Source organism: Eptesicus fuscus, chromosome 15 (assembly GCF_027574615.1).
Source record: "Eptesicus fuscus isolate TK198812 chromosome 15, DD_ASM_mEF_20220401, whole genome shotgun sequence".
Classification (NCBI taxonomy): domain Eukaryota; kingdom Metazoa; phylum Chordata; class Mammalia; order Chiroptera; family Vespertilionidae; genus Eptesicus; species Eptesicus fuscus.
Window position 1 is genome coordinate 41,683,660 of NC_072487.1, and position 19,670 is coordinate 41,703,329.

Genomic DNA, 19,670 nt, shown 5'->3' on the forward strand with positions numbered 1-19,670 from the left:
CCCAGGTTCGGTTCCGGCCAAGGGCACGTGCCTGGGTTGCAGGCTTGAGCCCCAGTGGGGGGCATGCAGGAGGCAGCCAGTCAATGATTCTCTCTCATCATTGATGTTTCTATCTCTCTCTCCTTCTCCCTTACTCTCTGAAATCAATAAAGAAATACGTTAAAAAAAAAATAGAGTGAGATTTAACAGGAAGATTTAGGTTGTATCTATAAACCAGTCAGACCAGATCGGAAAAATCTTATTTAACCAGATCCCTGAGTTTAGACTTAAATTCTAACCTCTGGGTTCCGCTTTGCTGCTGAGCTTAAAAACTCCCAGCCTTGTCTGTTTTTCATGATGTGCACATAACAGTTTCCTTCAAGGAAAATACCCAGATCAGTAATCCGTTTAGTGTCCAAGCATGCCACGCAGCACATTAACAAGTAGAAAATCGATTAGCACCTGAAGGAAAGGGGAGAGGAAATTACCTCATAATTGATGGCATTGAGAAATGTATTTATCAATCGGTCCTTCTAATGAACAAGGAAGCCTGAGGGAAGCACAGTGGCCCTGGGAGAGACCGCCGTGGGACAGAGAGTGTGGCTTTGTGAAGCAGGCCCACAGCAACACTGTGGCTCAATACCGGCTTGAGAGCAAGTCCCAGAACCGCCCTGCCTCCTCTCCCTCTGTGGCAAAACGGGCGAGAGTTGAGCAAGATGTCCTGGCTGATCCTTTAGCATTCAGGGATTCAGAATAATTTTAACAGCTCTACTGAAATCCAACTGGAATTACTTATACCTTTTTTGCACATAGTTTCTATTACCGCCAGTAAGCCTGGATATTTTACTACGCCATATTTTCATTTTCAAAAGCCTAGCTCATTCATTTCATGGTATCCTATATTTCATTTAGCTGAGTGATAGAAAATGGGCATTCATCAGGGAGAGCTGTTTCTTCTGGGACTGACTGTTTACCCTTAGTTTACACCTGGTGCCATAGGTAGACATCAAGTGTGTTTTGCATTTTTTATTTCATGGGAAGAACACGCTTCCCAGGGTCTGCCAAGCCTGCGGCTGAAGACAATGCTCTAAAGGACACAGGAACTGGGGCTGAACACGTTCTGGGTTTTGCATATGGGTATGCAACAACAGCTTGTAGGCAAGGAAAGATGTGTAGGCCTGGGCCAGGCACGACCCTGCCATGGGGTCTTGCTTCAGGCTGCCCCTGCCAGGCTCCCTGTAGGAGTCAGCATGCTCACTTCCTTCCTCCTGCAGGTCCTGACCCAAATGTTGGCATCTCAGTGAAGCCAACATCTTCCTTCATTCTGTACAACATGACCCATCCTCCTTACACAACTATCACTTTTGTTCACAACATTGATCATCCCCTAACATACTATATAAAAGGCTGTGTTATTTTCTGTACACACACACCCCCACATACACACACAGCTACACAGCTACACACTATATTGTCAGCTGCACAAGGGGCAGCCATCTGAAGTACCTCGAGCACCTAAACAGCACATGGTATGTAGGAAGGGCTCAAAATCTCTTTGGTGAAAAAATGAACGGTGCTCCTTCAGCTGACTTTTTGTAACGTATGCAATAGATGGCTGACCCTTTCACTCAAAGCCAATTTTCTGCACAAGTATTGTCTTTCACTGAGTTTTTATGGACACCACCAAGGCTGTTCAGAGTACTCATATCCTGAGAACTGTTGCTGACCGAATTAGCTACCAAGAATTATTTTAAATGGTATTACTAGTACGAATATACTGACATGTCTTTTACATAATTTTGTGGAAAAACAGAGCCCGCTAAGACATGAATCGATTTGAAGTTCTGTTCCCTTCCCCCAAATGATGCACAAATGGGAGAGCAGAAATGCTGGCCCACATTCTGTACTTGAGTGACCTAAACTGAACCCAGAGTTGTGGAAAAGTAAGCCATCCCAGAGGGCAATGTGGCAAAAGCTTCTGATTCAGCGAATAACACTTCTAGGAATTTACTTAAAGGTTGCAATCAAGTAAATATAAAAGGTTTTCAAGAGTTTCATTGCAGCATTGCTTGTATTAGTGAATGCCTACAAACAATGTATATGTCTAACAATTTGGGCTGACAGCCACTAACAAGGGGCTGGAGAAAATGGTCCACATGGAAAGGCATTCAAAATGAGGTTCACGAAAGTGGCATGCTGAGACCCAACTTTTGGTAAGAGAAATGGGAAAAGCAAGTGTTCATGATTCATGGGCCTGGGAAGTGACACTTGATAGAAAATTTTCCTCTTTTTCAGTTGTCTGCATTTTCTAATTATTTCTATAATAAAGAAAACTATTTTTAAAGCACCTGTATGCAAATGAGATACATAAGAACATGAGACCAAGTCAACAGTGAAACAAACTGAGCATTTAACTTAATGATTTTCAACCCAGTAAGTCTGTTGTTCTTATCCACAGTTATCAAAGGCATGCTTAACAAAGTTAGCGCCCTTCTGAGAAAAAAGCAAATTCTCTTGGAATCAAAATGCAAACATTTCAGTTCACAGCTTATTAACCTAAGAAACTATCGTTCAAGAGAACAGAAGTGATTACTAAAATCAATTAAGACTGGGGGAAAAAACATAGGAGCTGGAAAGAGAAGGGGACATGTTTTTCCATCTGAACTCCATCAGTTAACAAAAATGCATCTAAACATCTGGACAATTCACTACCTGAATTCTCATTGCCTAGTTCACAGAGAAGAAATGAAGACTGGGGTGGAGTGCTTATCTAAGAAGGGTGAGGAAGAGTGGTTCCCTGTCACTGAGAGAAAGGGCTCTTTCTTTTTGATGCCTGGGTTTTAATACACTTGCTTCTACATCGAGTCTCTAGATCACTTATGAACCCAGGTATGAATAGTGTTCAGTGTCTGAGGAACATTTATTTTCCTTCCATGCTGTCCTACCCCCATCTTTGCTTCCTCAACTCACTTCAATCCCAAACTGCCCAATTCCTGTTCCCTGCCTCCCCCACCAAAAATAATCACGACAATTTGTGAAATAGACACTACCAAGTTTATTTAACACTGTCACAGGTTCTCAAATTCTTCTCGGGATTTTGATGTTGCAGAGTATTGAGTTTAGCTGAAGACAAAAGGATGTCTTTGACTTATCAATATGCTCTCAAAACAGATATGGAGGGAGACTTCCTGAAGACAGGCAAGTCTCTAAATGGACGGTTGCTCTGGGTGACACACAAATCATACACTTGCCACAGAGATAGACAGTCCAAGAACATGCTCAAAGCTACTAACATTTCTATAGATTCAGAAATATTCTCAGGGCTGAAACTGGGGGAAGAGAAAATGTGTACACACACACACACACACACACACACACACACACACACACACATATATTCCCTCCATTAGGTTGGTTAGGTGATTCTTTGCACACTTTCTTCTGGCAAGTTACTATGGAGGTATAAAGCCTTTTTCTCTTCCTGGAGAGCCAGCCTCCTTCAGGACACTACATGCCAGCTGTCTCTAATCAGTGTACTGGCCATTTGGCCCAAAAGCTCCATTCTGCTCTACTTCAGAGGAAGAGAAAAGGCAAATGATTACGAAATCCAAAGGGGGTTTATTTGAAGTAGGGAAAAATTTAAAGCATGAAAGAAAACAATGAATGAAGCAAGCTGCAACAAAAGTGAAACTTTCCATAACGGTGAATAAGGAGTTAGGAATCTCCGTTCTTCCTGGCTGCAAAGACTAGAGATGCCTGGAGAATATTTTCCTCGCCCCACTCCACTGCCACCCTCCAAACTGAAGCGAAAACTCTAGCGGACACCTCCTGCCATCAATTGGTGCTCTTAGGAAAGGTCACCCTTTCCCAACGACGATGGCAGGCTGTGGCTGCTCAGTCTTCAGGGCTGTTTGGCATGTTGGTCTCCTGCTAATACACCCTAAATTTGTTAGCCTTCCCTGAACTGTAAATGTCTCCTTCTACTAAGGAGACGGTGAGTTAAAGAACGTATCAGAATTCAGCAATCTGCAGCAGGGGTCAGGGTCCAAAGAGGGAGCCTTAAGGGGGGAGTACTGTTCTCTCACTTGGGATTTTGTACCACAGTTTAGTTCTTTGATGAACAATGACTGTGAAGATTCCTCAAAAAAGAAAGCCACAAACGCCCACTGTCTGTGAGGATTATGCTCTATCCTCGGCTATGTTTTCTTTAAGGGCAAAAGGCTGCCGTTCGTTTCTGTTTTCTGGGCTCTTCAGAGAGCAACGCTGATGGCAGCTGCTTCCAGGGAGGGAGGACGTTTTAGAAATGGGAGGAATTTAATAAACCCATTTGTCAAGATGTCTTACTTTTGAATCAGGCCTCTGAAGGCTGTGCACTTTAATACCACACCGAAGCAGGCCTTGTTTTGGAGTAATGGCAGGTGTTTTTCAATTAGGGAGCTCATTTACAACAAGGAGATGCTCTGTGTTCAACCGTGAAAGATAAAAGCAACATTTCAAACCCCCATTTTGAAGAGCCGGCCCTTTACCCACGCTGTCTTGCAGCCAGCCAGCCACAGTGCGAGGGAAGCGAGTGCCCATTCCCTGGGGCGGTGGCTCCCCACCCCTCACCCTGCATCACACTCACCTCAACATGGACAAGGTTATTACTTCTGAACCTCAACTTCCACATCTACAAAACTGGTGTAATATTTACTTCACAGAACTACACACAAAGTATCCAGCACTCCGCCTGAGATAGGGCAAGTCCTCATGGTGGCCCCTGGCTTCTCCTTTGATAGGAAGCAGCAGGGATGGTGGAGAAAAGCACTGATATCAGACAGCCGTGGCCTGAAACTCCAGCTCTACTCCTCATTAGCCCTGTGATCTTGGGAAACCCACTTCTCCAAGTCTCATCTGTAAAGTGGAGAAAACAGTGGTCCCCATCTGCTGGTTTTCTAAAGACTAACTAAGACTACATAGATTCCCAGCCCTTAGCAAGCTGACTAAAGCCAGAGGAATAACAGCAGAGTTGGGATGGCTTTAGAGACAGTCTAGTCCCACATCTTCATTTTATAACTAAGAAAACTGGAGCTCGGGGAGATGAAGAGATGTGCCTGAGGTCTCGGCCTTTCCCTGAACCTCCCGGTGCTACTTAACGATGAACACACCATCAGAGGTGTAAGTTCGGCTCTTTCTCAGGAGTCTTCAGGCTCGCGGAGTGGAGAACACCAGGCAGCCCAAGTGCATGGCAAAATAAAGATGATGATGAAAACAAAGTCCCAAGAACAAGCTGAATTCTGAGAGCTCTGCTGAGGGCTCAGTGAGCTTTAATTAACTATTTTCTTTCTACTTGTTAGGGATTAAGGAAAAGAAAACAAACACCAATGGAGTCTCCCTCTACAGCACAACTTGCCTGAAGGTTAACTGTGTTTTATTAACTGAGCTTGGAAAAAAAAAGAAAAAGCATAAAATGTATAAATTAGATTTTTTTTTTTTAGCTTTTCCAGGAGCTATGGTATTCTACATTTATAGTCCACAAAGACTATCCTTTGCTTTCATGGTTTTGAAAATATCAAGTCCCCAAATCTAAAGCCCCTTTCAAACCCCCTAAAATCCTTCATGATTGTAGACAACTTACATTTCCCTAAAATTAATTTTTTTAAATGAGAGTGAAAGAGAGAACTTCTAGGAAGAGAGTTAAAAAGACAAGAGTGAGGACTGTGATATTATGATTTATAATAAGAAATATATAATTTGGTTTTCATCCCTATTCCTGGCACAGAGTTCTGACACCTTGGAATTTCCTAAGTGATAAGAGCCATAAAGGTGAAAGGAGAGTCTTCAGTTACCCATAACAAGCCCCTTTGAGCCACACCAGAGTTTATGTTAGTGAGTGACTTTTGGAAAACACCTAGATAACTATAAAATGGGGGCTGGTTGTTAGAGGGAACCAATGACATGATTAGGATTGGGACGTTCCCCTCAACTGAATCAATCACCAATGGCCAATGATCTGATCAATAGTGCCTATAGGATGAAGCCTCCATAAAAATCCCTAAAGTACAGGGTTTGAAGAGTTTCCAGGTTGGTGAAGACATGCAGGTGCTGGGAGGTGGCACACTGGAGCTCAGGGCACAGAAAGCGCTGTGACCTGCCACATACCAGGCCCTATGCATCTCTTCTGTCTGCTTGTTCTTGAGTTACATCCTTTTATAACAAACAAATAATGTAGTAAGTAAATTTTTTTCCTGAGTTCTGTGAGCTGCTCTAACTGTCCAACTTGAGGAGGGGAGTTGTGAAAACCTGATTCACAGCCAACTGGTCAGAGTCCAATTAACACCTTGGATTTGTGGTTGGCATCTGAAGTGGGGGTAAAGGGCAGTCTTGTGGGGCTGACTCCTTAACCTGTGGGTCTGATACTAACTACAGGTAGACAGTGTCAGAATTTAATTGAACTGTAGGACATCCAGTTGGTGTCATAGAATTGTTTGATGGGGACAAAACCCCACATTTGCTGGCCAGAAGTATTGAGTGTAAAACAGAGTAGAGAAGAGGAAAAAGAGTTTTTCCTTTAAGGACAAAAAAAATAAAATAAAAATGGTATTATCATCTTGACAATGTATCTTCTGTAGAAACTAGATTCAAATTCAATATACGTGGATATTAAAAGAACATAAAAATCTTCCCCTTAAGGTTTAAGCTTTTAATATGATTTAGTGACCTACTAAAATGCTCTAATATACTGTCTTCAGCATTTAAAAAGAAAGATAGTGTCATTTTTATTTGTTAAATTCAATAAATCTGGAGAAACTTGTCAGAAAATATATTTACACAATTTCAATTGATTTTTTTTAGCAGTGAAAAAAGCATCTTAGAAACTAATTTTTAATATTCCAACCATTTCTCCCAGAAAGTGGGAGCATTATGACTTGCTACAGAACAGAAATAATGCCCCATAGATTCCTGGAATAAATTTTGAGTTCTTTAAAAACAAAGAAATGGATTCCACTGGCTTAAAACAAAGGGGGCTGATTAGCATGAAGGTTTTTGTTGGTGGGCCATTCAAATATATCATCCAATAATAAGGTGTTTACAAGACAAATGGAAGAGTAAATGATGTTAAAAACTTTACTGAGAACTGAATATGGTCTGTGGCCATGTAGTCAATCACAACAAAGAAAGTGGGCTCCTGAACTTTATTTTATGTCACTACTGGGATCATTTCATCCACACCCTTTCAATAAGCTTTTACTTAAGACTTATTATAAGCCAAGTATTGGCTCTTTGGCTCAAGTAATGAATCTATGTCTTAGCAACTACTCTAGATCAGCATTCTCAAAGTGCGATCTGGGTGCCCCTGGGGACTGCTGAGACCCTTGAAGAAGGTCCGGGAAGCCTAATAACTCACAAGAACACGAAGGCATGCCGCGCCTTTACTGCTCCCATTCTCTCCTGACTGTGCAGTGGAGTTTTCCAGAGGCTACAAGACACTTAATGATGCCATCACTCTAATGGCTAGTGGAATGTGGGCTTACGTTTTGACAGTGTCTTCATTTTTAATTTCTAAATATCAATAGACCTAGGAGTCCATCTAGGAGTCCAGAGTCATTTTTAAGCATGTGAAGTGCTGAGACTAATGTTTGAGACTCTCCATTCTAGAGCTAGCAATAACGCTTCCTGACACTATAAAGACTTCAGAATACTAAGTCTTGGGTGGTTTCTGGAATTCTTATCCTTAAAAATTAGTGTTCCCAGAAAAAAAAAAAAAAGCTAATTAAGTACAGCAATAATAGCCCTGCTGAGCAACTTTACTGGGGGGAGTGGGAGGGGGCAAAGGCAGGAAAGGGGCAAGTGGTTAGCTGTAAGAGTGAAAACAGTTTATATGTCTAGCAAATGTCACCAATCCCCTCATACCTCAGTACAAAATGACTATAATTTAAACCTAAAAAAATATTTACTTGGGGTTATCTTGTGGTTGGAGTTCTACCTGACTTTAAAAAAAAAATACCTGAATCTAAAAAAAATCAACACTGAGTCTGCTTATTCTATACCAGGGATACTGATTAAGAAGCCTATCAGCTTTTGGAAAGAAGTTTTTGGCCTGGGTTTACGAGAAAGATGAGGAAAATAACTGTTCCTGTAAATCAGAACAGCAGAGGGGGAGCCTCCAGATTATTCACTAACAATTAGCCCAGCAAAGGTCCCTTAAGTGTCTGATGCATCAAAACACTAAAGCCATTTGCTCCCTCGAAGAGGGTAGTGCATGGGAGAGTGCCTAAGATTCCATTTCAGCATGGAGCCGATAAGCAAACTAGAAAACCAGAAACATTTTATATTCTGCTCATGAGCCTGTATTCCCCTTAGTCCCTCTACACCCTTGATGCCCAGGGTTTCCTTTGAAATACCATGCATCATATCTTAAACTAAACACCTCAAAACAATTTCTGATTCCTTCCATTTTAGTCAAAATATACGACTGAATTAAACATTTCAAAAATTTACTTAATCCTATCTAATCTTTTATAAGACAGTTTATTCATTTCTGATCTGTGACTAGCATCTTGCCTTTGTAAATATGGCATTCCGGGCGTTTTCAGAATATTTCCAAAGAGGGATCATTCCCCCAATGCTTATGGACACTTTGTTGATTCTTCCAGACCCCATGTCACGCTGCAAGCTCATTTCCAATTTGCTGTCTATGCTGGGCCCTTGACACTAGGCAGAAATGTTTCTTGCTTTTTTTCCTCTTCCCATTATTTCCACAGTCTCTAATGAGTTCTGCTTACTGTATTAAATTAGTTTGCTTCTCTTTGTCAAAATAAATCATTGTTTACTTCTTAACCAATTAACATAGTCCTATCTCTATATCTATTCTTTTGTTATTTCCCCCCAGAATCTTAAGTTACAATAGGCTAGAAAGTTTAATAAATGGCCATGTCATCCCATTTTGGAGCTTTTGTCTTAATCTTTAGAATAATTTTCCACTTATGAGATAATGTTTCTGTCAAAGTCCATTTGTATTCGTTTTACAAACAGAAATTCTATTAACACAGCAAATCCTACCTATCTATATCTACTGAACTGAAACAAGCAAAACTACAAGTTAGTTGTTCCTTTTATCTACTCATAAAACACATGTAAATGAATCCTCCAAATGGACCATGGTTTATTTGCCCAACACACTTTCTACTTTATTCTTTAGTTTTTAACTAAAATTTTTATTCAAAATGTGTTCTTTCTTTCCAGCACATACAATATTCTCATAGAAATAAAGATACAATTGCTTATTTGCACATATCTTTGTAATGGTTATTTGGGCAGGTAGACAGAATATTGATACCCCTCCTAGAATCCTCCCCAGCCTTCCTGTCATGTGATTTGACAGATAAAGACGTTATAAATGTATCTATCTAAGCCATCCTGAATTAGTTAAGCTGTGCCTGGGAAAGGCTTAGTAGCAGTCATTTCCTAAATGCTCTTAATTCATTCTGAAAATACATGGGTTAGAATAATATGAGAATAGAAATAAGTCATAAAACAGCATTTTAGTAGTAATATAAGTTCTAACAAAAATGCTTTGAGGAGAGGTGATCAGGATACTCTCCCTCAGTTTTCAAAAGACCTAACATCATTGTGTGGGAATCATTTGCCCAGAGACTGGTCAAATAAGAGTATCTCATTCAAAAGTCATAATAAAAGAAGAGAATGCTTTAATTTCCATAATCTGTTTTATTTATCCTTGTTTCAGAATTTAACTTTCTAATTGATTAACAACGTTCAGAAGCCAAAGTTCTGTACCCAGAAAGCCCCCCAGCCCTTTTTTGTGCTTTGAGCACCAAGTTTGTTATTTAAAAACTTACTGGATTCTAGTTTCACTTGTCCTTCTTTGGCATCTAGAGAATCTTAAATCCAGCCTTATAAATAGATTTCAAGTCCACTGAGTCCTCTAGAATGTTACTGGACACACACAAGGCCTCTGTCCTCATCTCATCTTCACAGTTGGGCCCTTCCGACCTATGGTCAGTCTCAACCCCCCTCTCTAACTCAGCACTCCACCCATCACTGGCACCTGCTGCCACACTGGAGGCCGTGTAAATACATGAAGTAGGCGCAATCTATACCACCACAACTATCAATCAACTGCACAACAAAATAGAGAGAAGGACATCCTCTTGGTCATGCTGGCTGCATGACGTCCACCCCGGCTCCTTCCAGGTCAGTGCCCATTGTCATGGTCAGTGTTCGGAGTGATACGATGTTGTATCATAAAAGAGTGAATTTTGTAAGCACAGCCCATTCAGTGATATGAAATCCTCCATGTTGAAAGAGCGATTTTTAACAATAGTCATAAGCCATGTTTTGTTAAAAACTGAAGCTAAAGAGTGTTATTGAAAGTCAACATGACCTGAGTTTTATTCTATGGCATTACTGGTGTGGAAATCAAACACAGGCTGGCCATTCTTCCTGGAAAATGCTTCATCTGTGGGGCTCAGATAGGGATCTGTGAGTGAATTTAAAACAACCAACGATCCCTTTTGGAAATAATACATTGTTTAGTTAATAATATAGATTTTGAAAAGAAAGAAAACCTCTTATCATATTTTGTCAAGTTCTTTTCTTACCCTCTGAAATAGGAGAAAACATAAGATGTGGATAGAATACATGCATATTTGAATGTAGTACACAAGAGAATTCCATTGAAATGTCAAACGGTTTTCTTGTTCTAGCCGATTCCTAATTATTTGAGGGTAAACTGCCCACCTGATGGATAATCTGAGGCTTGGAAACCAGCTGGGTGATGAGGAAAAAGAGATGAACTAGGAGGTCACACAAGTACTTAAGAGTGAGTAAAAGCTTTATGTGAATGTATAGGTTCTTGTTTACTTGGTACCTTGAGAAGAATTCAAGGAAATGTGGTCCTTGCATTTGAGCCATGAGGTTTCGCAGCCTCAGCGTTCAGCAGAGGTGAAGTGTGGTCTCCCAGAGGGCGCCCATCCTGTCTGTCACCTCCTCCTCCCCACTCTCACCACAGCACACTGTGCTAAACTGTCTTAACCTCGGACACATCCACGGAGCGCCTCCTACATGCTGGGAACTGTGTGAGGGCTTCGCAGCTCTCCTAATCCTCACGACGGCCTTCACAGGAGGCCTCATGTTCCCCATTTCAGAGGAGAGGAAAATGTGGCCTAGAGAAATTACCCAAAATGGCAACAGAGACAAAGCTGGCATTCCGGGCCAGGTTCGCTAGTTCTAAGCTCAAGTTCCTTCTAGAATGCCATGCCCCATGTGCTATTTCTCTATATTAACTGCACCACGTAGTTAAGGGTGTTACTAAATCCTTAAAATTGACATTTCACTCATATATCAATTTGAAGGCTTTAGGAACACAAAATATCAATTTTTACAAGCAGTAAAAGTAAGATTGCTTGTAATACACTGAACAGAATTATTTTATTTTTTTTTGTGATAAGATGGGGAGAAGAAATGTTACTTTTTTCACTGATCATATAAGCATTACTTTCCAGAAATATTTAGTAATAAACGTAAGAAAAATGAAAACAAACATTTATGAGTGCTTTGTGGAAAGTACTCTGGCAATTGTTTCACTTGTTTACTTCATTTCTTCTTCACCCTGTGAGTTAGCTATTTATTATCATTGCCCTTTAACCGAGAAGGAAACTAAAGCACAGAGAGTTACTGATTTGCCCAAGATCACAGCTAGTATGTGGCTGAGCTGATGTCCAAATGTGACTGAGGGAGAGTCTGACCTCTGGGCTATCCTGCTATCCTGACATTCAGGAACTATCTCCAGTTGCGTGGACAGGGAAAGGAGGCGTCAGAGCTGAGAGTGGAGGTGGTGACACCCCAGAAAGACCGGATCCTTGGGTCTCAGGCCCCCAGAGGAGTCAGGACAGCACAGACTGTTGGTGGGAATAGAACTCTTGATACCTTATTCCTCCTTGTGGGAGATGACAAGGAACACAGAGGACTGGGCAAAGAGCAAATACAGAAAATCCTTATGCTAGACAACACCTGAAATGGTGCGGTTTGGTACAGAACAGGAGGACGTACGATGAGGTGGTGAGGCGCCCTGAGTGGAAGCCTGCTCACAGCCTTTGGGGGTGAGAGGGTTATTAGCATTTCTTTAGTTAATAAATCCATTATCTCCACTTAAAAATACAGGAACTTACAGCCAAAGAAGCTGAATTGGAACACTGGTAAGTTACTTAAAAAGACTCAGTAACTACTTCCTTCTGAAGAACTTAGAATTCAGTCCCTTTAAAATAACCATTATGAACAATTTCTAAAATGCATAAAAGTGTGAAGAAGGGTAAAATGAATCCCCATAAACCCCTCAACAGTCATCAAGCTTTTGCCATGCTGTCCTAGTAGCTTCACTTACTCCACCCTTTAAAATTGTCATAGATCCCTACATGCTTTAATACACCTCTAAAAATGCATATAAATGCAAATAAAACTCAATTTTTATAAGCCACAAGGTGCTTTTTCAAGCCTGACAAAACTAAGAATAATTTCTTGCTATCAGGCTTGGTCCAATTATTTTTTTTTAACTTGTTTTGTTCAAATCAGGACCCAAACAAGACGACAGACATTGCATTTTGTCTCTTTAGTTCCTTTTAATCTAGAACAAGCCCTCCTGAACTTCCTCTTTCTATCATGCCAGCAACTTACAGAAGAAACTAGTTCCATTAAAACCATTTTGTTCATTTCGTGCTCCCAATTGTTTACTATGCACCTCAGAACAGAGTGGACCTGGCTGATACCTTCCACCCCAGAGTCAGTTTTTCAGTTCCCTTACATTTTTGTCTTCAAAGAAGAAAACAACTACATATGACACATCGGAGCAGCAGCCCTGTTTTGTCTTCCAGAAGTCATCTACATTGCTAACGACTAAACATGTCTGTTATTACAATGATACTTAATTACAATGGAAGCACACTGAAGTCCTATTGGAGAGACTGGCAGGAATCCAGCCAACCCACCCCTTCGCCCCATTACAAAGGAGGCACCAGTGCCAAACCTGGGTAATTCCTTCAAGAACAGAGCGGCCCATTGTTAATTATGGAGTTGGGGAATTAGCCGGCTAACAGACGACCGTGATGCAGGGCGGGGGAATCAGTTTGCTCTATCACAGAATGTGCTCGGCTCATTTTCTCTGTCAGGGGTTTTTAATTATTTATGATGAAGCTGCATTGCATGTTTTGTAATAATAATGAAGTCTTAGTAACACGAAACCTCACTGCAGCAGGGCACAGCTATTAAATCTTTGCTGAGAGCCGGGCGAGGGAGCCAGGGCTTCTTACCAGCTCTTTTTTGACTGGTAATGACTATCAGGTCCGTAGGCACACACACAAAAGAAGGGAGAACTGGCTGACTCTGAATGGCAAATCCAGTTCTGTGGGTGAAGCCACCAGTGGCCTTTTTGCATTTGTCCGCTGCAGCTCTTCCCTGCTCTGCCCTCACTGTCTGCCTTCAGCTCTGGGCTTGAGCCAAAGGCTGATGAGCCCGACCGTGGCCTGGAGCAAAGCTTCCTGTGGCTATGTCCCCTGAGAGTCTCATAAAGAGCCTCTCCACTTTACACTCCTGATTTATGTCCTATGAACCTGAAACACCAAAGAAAAGGCGTCCGTGAATGAAGTGAGGCCACTCAGGATCTGGAGGGCTGCTGCAAGCATCCCAGTTGGCCACGTCCATGGTGTGCGGCTAAAAGGCACCTGGGCCTTCTCCTTCCTGCTCCCCTGCACTCCGTTGTACTCACTCAAACCCACTGTCCCATTTCAGAAATTACGGTGATTTAAAAAAAAAAAAATCAATGATCATTTTAAGAGGCTTTCTCCGAAAAAAGAGCGATCCAAGACATTCTTCATTTAGAATAAAGCAAGTGAATGGGAGGAAGGGCCCAGAAGGTGGGGTGGGGAATATTATCCAGAATTATCATGTGCCCTAAATCTATGGGAGGGCGGCATCTTTAGAAGGAATAAAATACAGCCACTCTTAATTGCCTAGAGGCCAACTGCTCTGTCACAGGATAATCTAGGCTATTCTCCCTCTTTCTCTCCAATTTGAGGGTACTACTAGTGTCTCACATGCTGTGCATTTGTGTTACTTCGTGCTAATAAAATGCACAATACATCACACACTTCTATTGCCCCTCTTCAACTGATTATGGGTTCCTGGGGGTCGGGGAATGTGCTTAAATCAGACCAGAGGTTTGCACACAGTAGGCACTCAATAAATAACAGCTTTAATTAAAAAGTCCTAGGGAGCCTCCTGTCCCCTCACCCCTCCAGGCTATACTACCGGGCCAGGGTATGATGCAGTGCAAGCATGGCTGGTGGGCCACGAGTTTGATGTGCCTGATGTAGCGTTTCCTGTGATAATACTTATTATACCATATTGTGAACTGGCCATGTCCTTCCTTGCTTGTGCCCCCAGCTAGCAGTTTAACAACCTGAGAGCAGCTTAGCTGTTTATTATATATAATACTTAGCACCAGTGCCTGCCACATAGCTGTTTATTAAATATCTTGAATGAATGAATGAATGAATGAATGAATGACTAGGGTAGTGAAAGAAATCTACAGACAACAAAGCTACATTTTTTCAAATAAATTACGTACAAAAGAAATAAAAATCGAGCTTTGATTCCACACTCAAAAATCAACCTCTTAAAAACTTAGTCTGATACTGGAAGATATTATGAGTTTATTATATATCCATTTAGACTTTTTTGCGATTCACTTACAATATATGCATTTTGAGATGTTTATTTCCTTCTTTCATATATATTTTATTAAAAAAGGATTATATTAAGCATAATAGTTTGCAAATTTTGGGGTTTTTTTAAAGCATAATAATGTCATCATTCATGACTTCCCAAATTAGTACATACAGTTCTACTTCATTGTTAATTTCACCTGCATAGAATTCCAAAGAGTGGCTATACCACAATTTATTTCTTCAGTGGTAGATATTTAGGTCATTTACAAGTTTTCACTCTTAAAAACAATGCTGTACAGAATCTAACTCACAATGTGTGTGTGTGTGTGTGTGTGTGTGTGTGTGTGTGTGCGCGCGCGCGGACTGCTTTGTAGCAAGCACTGTACCAGCGGGACTTTCAGATATAATGGTGAGAGGATACTAACCTGATCTCAGGGAGATCAGAGCTTGATGAGAAAGATTAACATTCTTCAAAGAATCACATTAACAAATATATAATCACAAGTGGGATAAATGCTCAGAAATAAAGGAATGTGATTATACGAGAGCATCTCATAAAAGAATCTGGAAGAATGGGGAGGTGGGCTGCATGTGCAGGAGGAAACATGGCAGAAACGCCGAAGTGAAAGACTATCTAGCTGAACCTCAGAGAATACAGGTGGAAAACAGTGCCTTTGCACACTTTAAAAAAATTTTTAAATATGTTTTTATTGGTTTCAGAGAGAGAGGAAGAGAGAGAGGAAAGGAGGGAGAGGGAGGGAGAGAGAGAAGGGAGAGGGGGAAGGGAGGGAGAGAGAGAAAGAAACATCAATGATAGGAGAGAATCATGGATCGGCTGCCTCCTGCACATCTCACACTGGGGATTGAACCTGCAACCCGGCCATGTGCTCTGACAGGGAATCCAACTGTGACCTCCTGGTTTATAGGTCGATGCTCAACCACTGACCCACACTGGCCGGGCGCCTTTGCACACTTTTATGAGTGTTTCTGTCACATATTTATTTAACAAATATGTACTGAGCACATATTACATGCAAGAACTATGCTAGGTACTATTGATTCAGCATGAACAAAAGCTTTCATTCAAAAGCAAATTCTGCAGAGAGGAGCTGCTAGCTAAAAGAGAACATATAATTTAAATTGTGTCACATGCTCTCAAGCTGCCCACTTTGGGGTTTGTTCAGCCCTTCCAAGGTCCACTTGTTCACTGTGTTAGGAGACTCCTCAAAAGTGGGCAAATTTCTTGGCTCAACATAGTTCCTTACTAAGCCAATCTGTGATCCTGGGGTGGCTGAGCTGTCCGGGGCCACACGGACTATGCATTCTAACAACCACATTCGCAAACACCACAGTCAAAAGATGCTTCTGACACTCATCAGGGGACATTAAAATGTTTTACTGCAAAAAAAGTTTATTGCTAAATGAGATTTGGGGCTTGGCAGGATATATAAATCGTTCACGTTATCCCTGATCTCCCTTATCATGGAAAATTGAGTGATGACTGTTTGGAAGCCACTACCCAGAAGGGCAGCTGATAACACCTCCCTGTGGTTAGATGTGGGGTGCTCAGCCATTCTCAGCAATTCCTCTCAGGTTCACTCTTTCACTAATTCCCAATTTTCTGCACCTTAAGCAATTTTTCCCTTCATGCTTCTCACCATCCTAACATCCCTGCTTTACTCACTCCCCTCTTGCTCGGCAGATGATCCTGCCTACCATTTCTGAAGGAAGTGATGGGAACTTGAACTTCAACGATTCTTTTTTCACTTCCAACAGTTTCAAGCAATGGATAGCCTGCTTCTCCAAAACTGTTTTATATTATGTTCTCCCTATCGTCAACAGTTTCCCTCTTAAACAACGAATTTCCACTGACCTATCCACACACCCAGGTCTAGTCTCATATTAAAAAAAACTAAACAAAAAGAACTCGTTTGGTCGAAACCGGCTTGGCTCAGTGGATAGAGCATCGGCCTGCGGACTGAAAGGTCCCAGGTTCGATTCCGGTCAAGGGCATGTACCTTGGTTGTGGGCACATCCCCAGTACGGGTTGTGCAAGAGGCAGCTGATCGATGTTTCTCTCTCATCGATGTTACTAACTCTCTATCCCTCTCTCTTCCTCTCTGTAAAAAATCAATAAAATATACTTAAAAAAAAAAAAAAAGGAACGTGTTTGAATTTTGCTTCTGGATTCCCCCTCAAACTACCATTTTTCTCCCATCTCCCTTCCCCAGCCCTGGTTTGGAATTGCATCACCTCATTCCCCAGGTGTTCCTCCTGCTTCTAGACCAGTGATGGCGAACCTATGACACGCAACACTGACACGCGTAGCCATTTCTGATGACACGTGGCTGCTGAGGCGGCCGCATGCCGAGGATGAAACCTTTGCTGCTCCTGATGATGAAACATTTGCGAAATAATGTTTTTTCCTCAAAGTGACACACTACCCGAGTTATGCTCAGTTTTTTGGCGAAGTTTGACACACCAAGCTCAAAAGGTTGCCCATCACTGTGACAGTGCCACGTGTCACACTGGCCTCACCTGTATTTTGAAAGCACAGTCTCCCATCCCTCCTTCTCCTGCCCTGGGCTCTGGATGGCCGTCAAGGCAGATGGAATCAATCTCAGGAGTGTGAAATTTGAGGGTCCTCACAATCTGGTTCCCTTGTACCTTTCCACCTGTCAACCCACCACAAGACTTGCCTCATTTGCTTTCCTTGGCACTGTCCTGTGCTTTCTTATTCTGTGCCTTTGCTCAACCTTCCCCAACTCCCATTCATCTGTCAGAACCCGCCCCAGCTTTCAGGGTCCAGCGCAAATCTCACTGCTGGTCTCCTCCTCTGCAGGCAGGGCTACTCTCCCTTCTGCTTCATTCCCTTAGTAGCTGGTACATGGCTTTGTCCCTCCCAGGATGCCACACTCCCTGGACATCACATTCCCTCTAATACCTTACTCACCCCTGTATTCCTCACACAGCTGTCCCAAAAATTCTAATTTGAATCCATCTTCCTTGTACTTTTTACAATTTTAGCCCAAATACCTAGCTTTTCTGAATTCAGTTTCTTTATCAGTAAATTAACAATGCTCACCTTTTAGGATTAAATTTAATTAAATTTATTATAGCCCACTGGGTAAAGCGAAATGCAACTTTCAGAATTTTCTTATATCTAAAGCACACTCCAAATACATAAAAATATATCTTATTTGCTTTCTACTTGCTGTCATCACAATTAATTTCCAAATAATATAATTTAAAATTTGCCTTATGAAAAAAATATTTTCTTCTCATACTTGTGGAATATCTCCAAGTTTCACCAAACATGCTTTTCAATAATAGTACTATGGCTATTAGCATTAGCATCCTACTTCATTAAAAGTCTCAGCCTCATTGTTGAATTCCACAATGAAACTTTGCTGTGAAAAGTTGCAAGGAATACCTGAACAGGTTATGACAGTACCAGCTGGGATACCTGGTCTGACATCTGTTAAAACGTTTACTTTGAAATTGTAAGAAAGAAAGAAAGGCAAGTGAGAATGTTAAAAATAATAAAGGACAGGAGATCTAAATTAATTTAAACATCAATAATCCACAAAATGTTAGCAATAATGCATTCTGATTTCAGGCTTAAGAATGGGGTTTACGAAATCTAAACTGGTGTAGGAAAATGAATTCCAAATTGTTTCTGGATGAAACAGGATATGTTTGAAAGGAGACTGTGAAATTTCCCCCAGCTTTGTCCTTGGTGGCATGAGAGGGTACAAGCGCTGCTAATCAGCCAGTCGGCGTCCTAAACTGTGAGCCACAGTAACTGAGTTAACTTATTTCAAAGCCCTGTTTTACTTTACGTACCACCTCAACATGCAATCTTGGAGTTTTTGCTTTAATGATTTTGCAATTTGGCCCAGCCCTCAGCATCATGCCCAGTTCATAACCATAGGAGGACGTAAAATTCATAGCTGTCACTGATCTCTAGGCAGACCTCACGGTCTGTTAGCTGAAGAAATGATGTGAGCAAGGCCAGGAAGGAATGAGCATCGGGCTGGTCAGGACAGGGGCTGGAGGGTGTCATGGATAGTGTGGGTCAGAGGTCATAAGGAGAGAGGTCAACTCAGGATGGTAAGGTCAGGCACTTATGAATGAGAAGGAGACTGGACATAAAAGATTCAGGTCTGAGGAACCCAGGGTCTGACTCCACCTAAGTGGGCTTGGTCACAAACACAGGACTCGGGCAGCAAGCATGGAGCGGGCGCTCACGGTGGCCCGACAAAAGCCCGGGTGTTAGGTTCATCTAGAGATGTCACATACCCACTTTGCAACTCTGAATATTATTTCACCTCGCAAAGCCTCCATTTCCTCACTTATGGAGGAAGAGAACAGTAGCAGAGAGTGTGAGGAATAAAATGGGACACTGAGATGTCCTAGGACATCTGGTACCTGGTGGGGACAAATAGCTGGCTAAGAGTGGAGCTCTCATTAAATGTTAATTCCCTTCTCTTTCCCCGGGGACTAGGATGACTTCCCCTCAGGCTCAGTCTGGATTACAGGGGGGCAAGTGATCCACCTGGGAGAAGCTGGGATGGAAAGCAAAATAATTTCTGAAACTGTCTTTTCTGGTCCAAACCTATCATTAAAGCACAAGTAAATATACCTTATTTTTAAAGGAGAAAACACAAAATTGTTCAAAAGTGAACTGTCATTTCTCTAATGGCAGCTCCCGGGCCATAATTCTTGTAGGAGGTCACATAAAAATCAGTGCCTGTTTCCTCACACCTAACAGCCAGGCTACCTGGACCTTCCATGTTTCAGGGAAACATTAAGACAAAACAAAAAGTCCCATCACATCGTTTTGAAATTGAAGGCAAAATGTAAATGCCCCGACAAAAAGAGTGATGGGGTGGATTTTGACTTCCTTTATCTATTTGGATAACTGGGCAAGCCAGGTCAGACTTGCTGGTGGAAGACAGAGCCACGTCC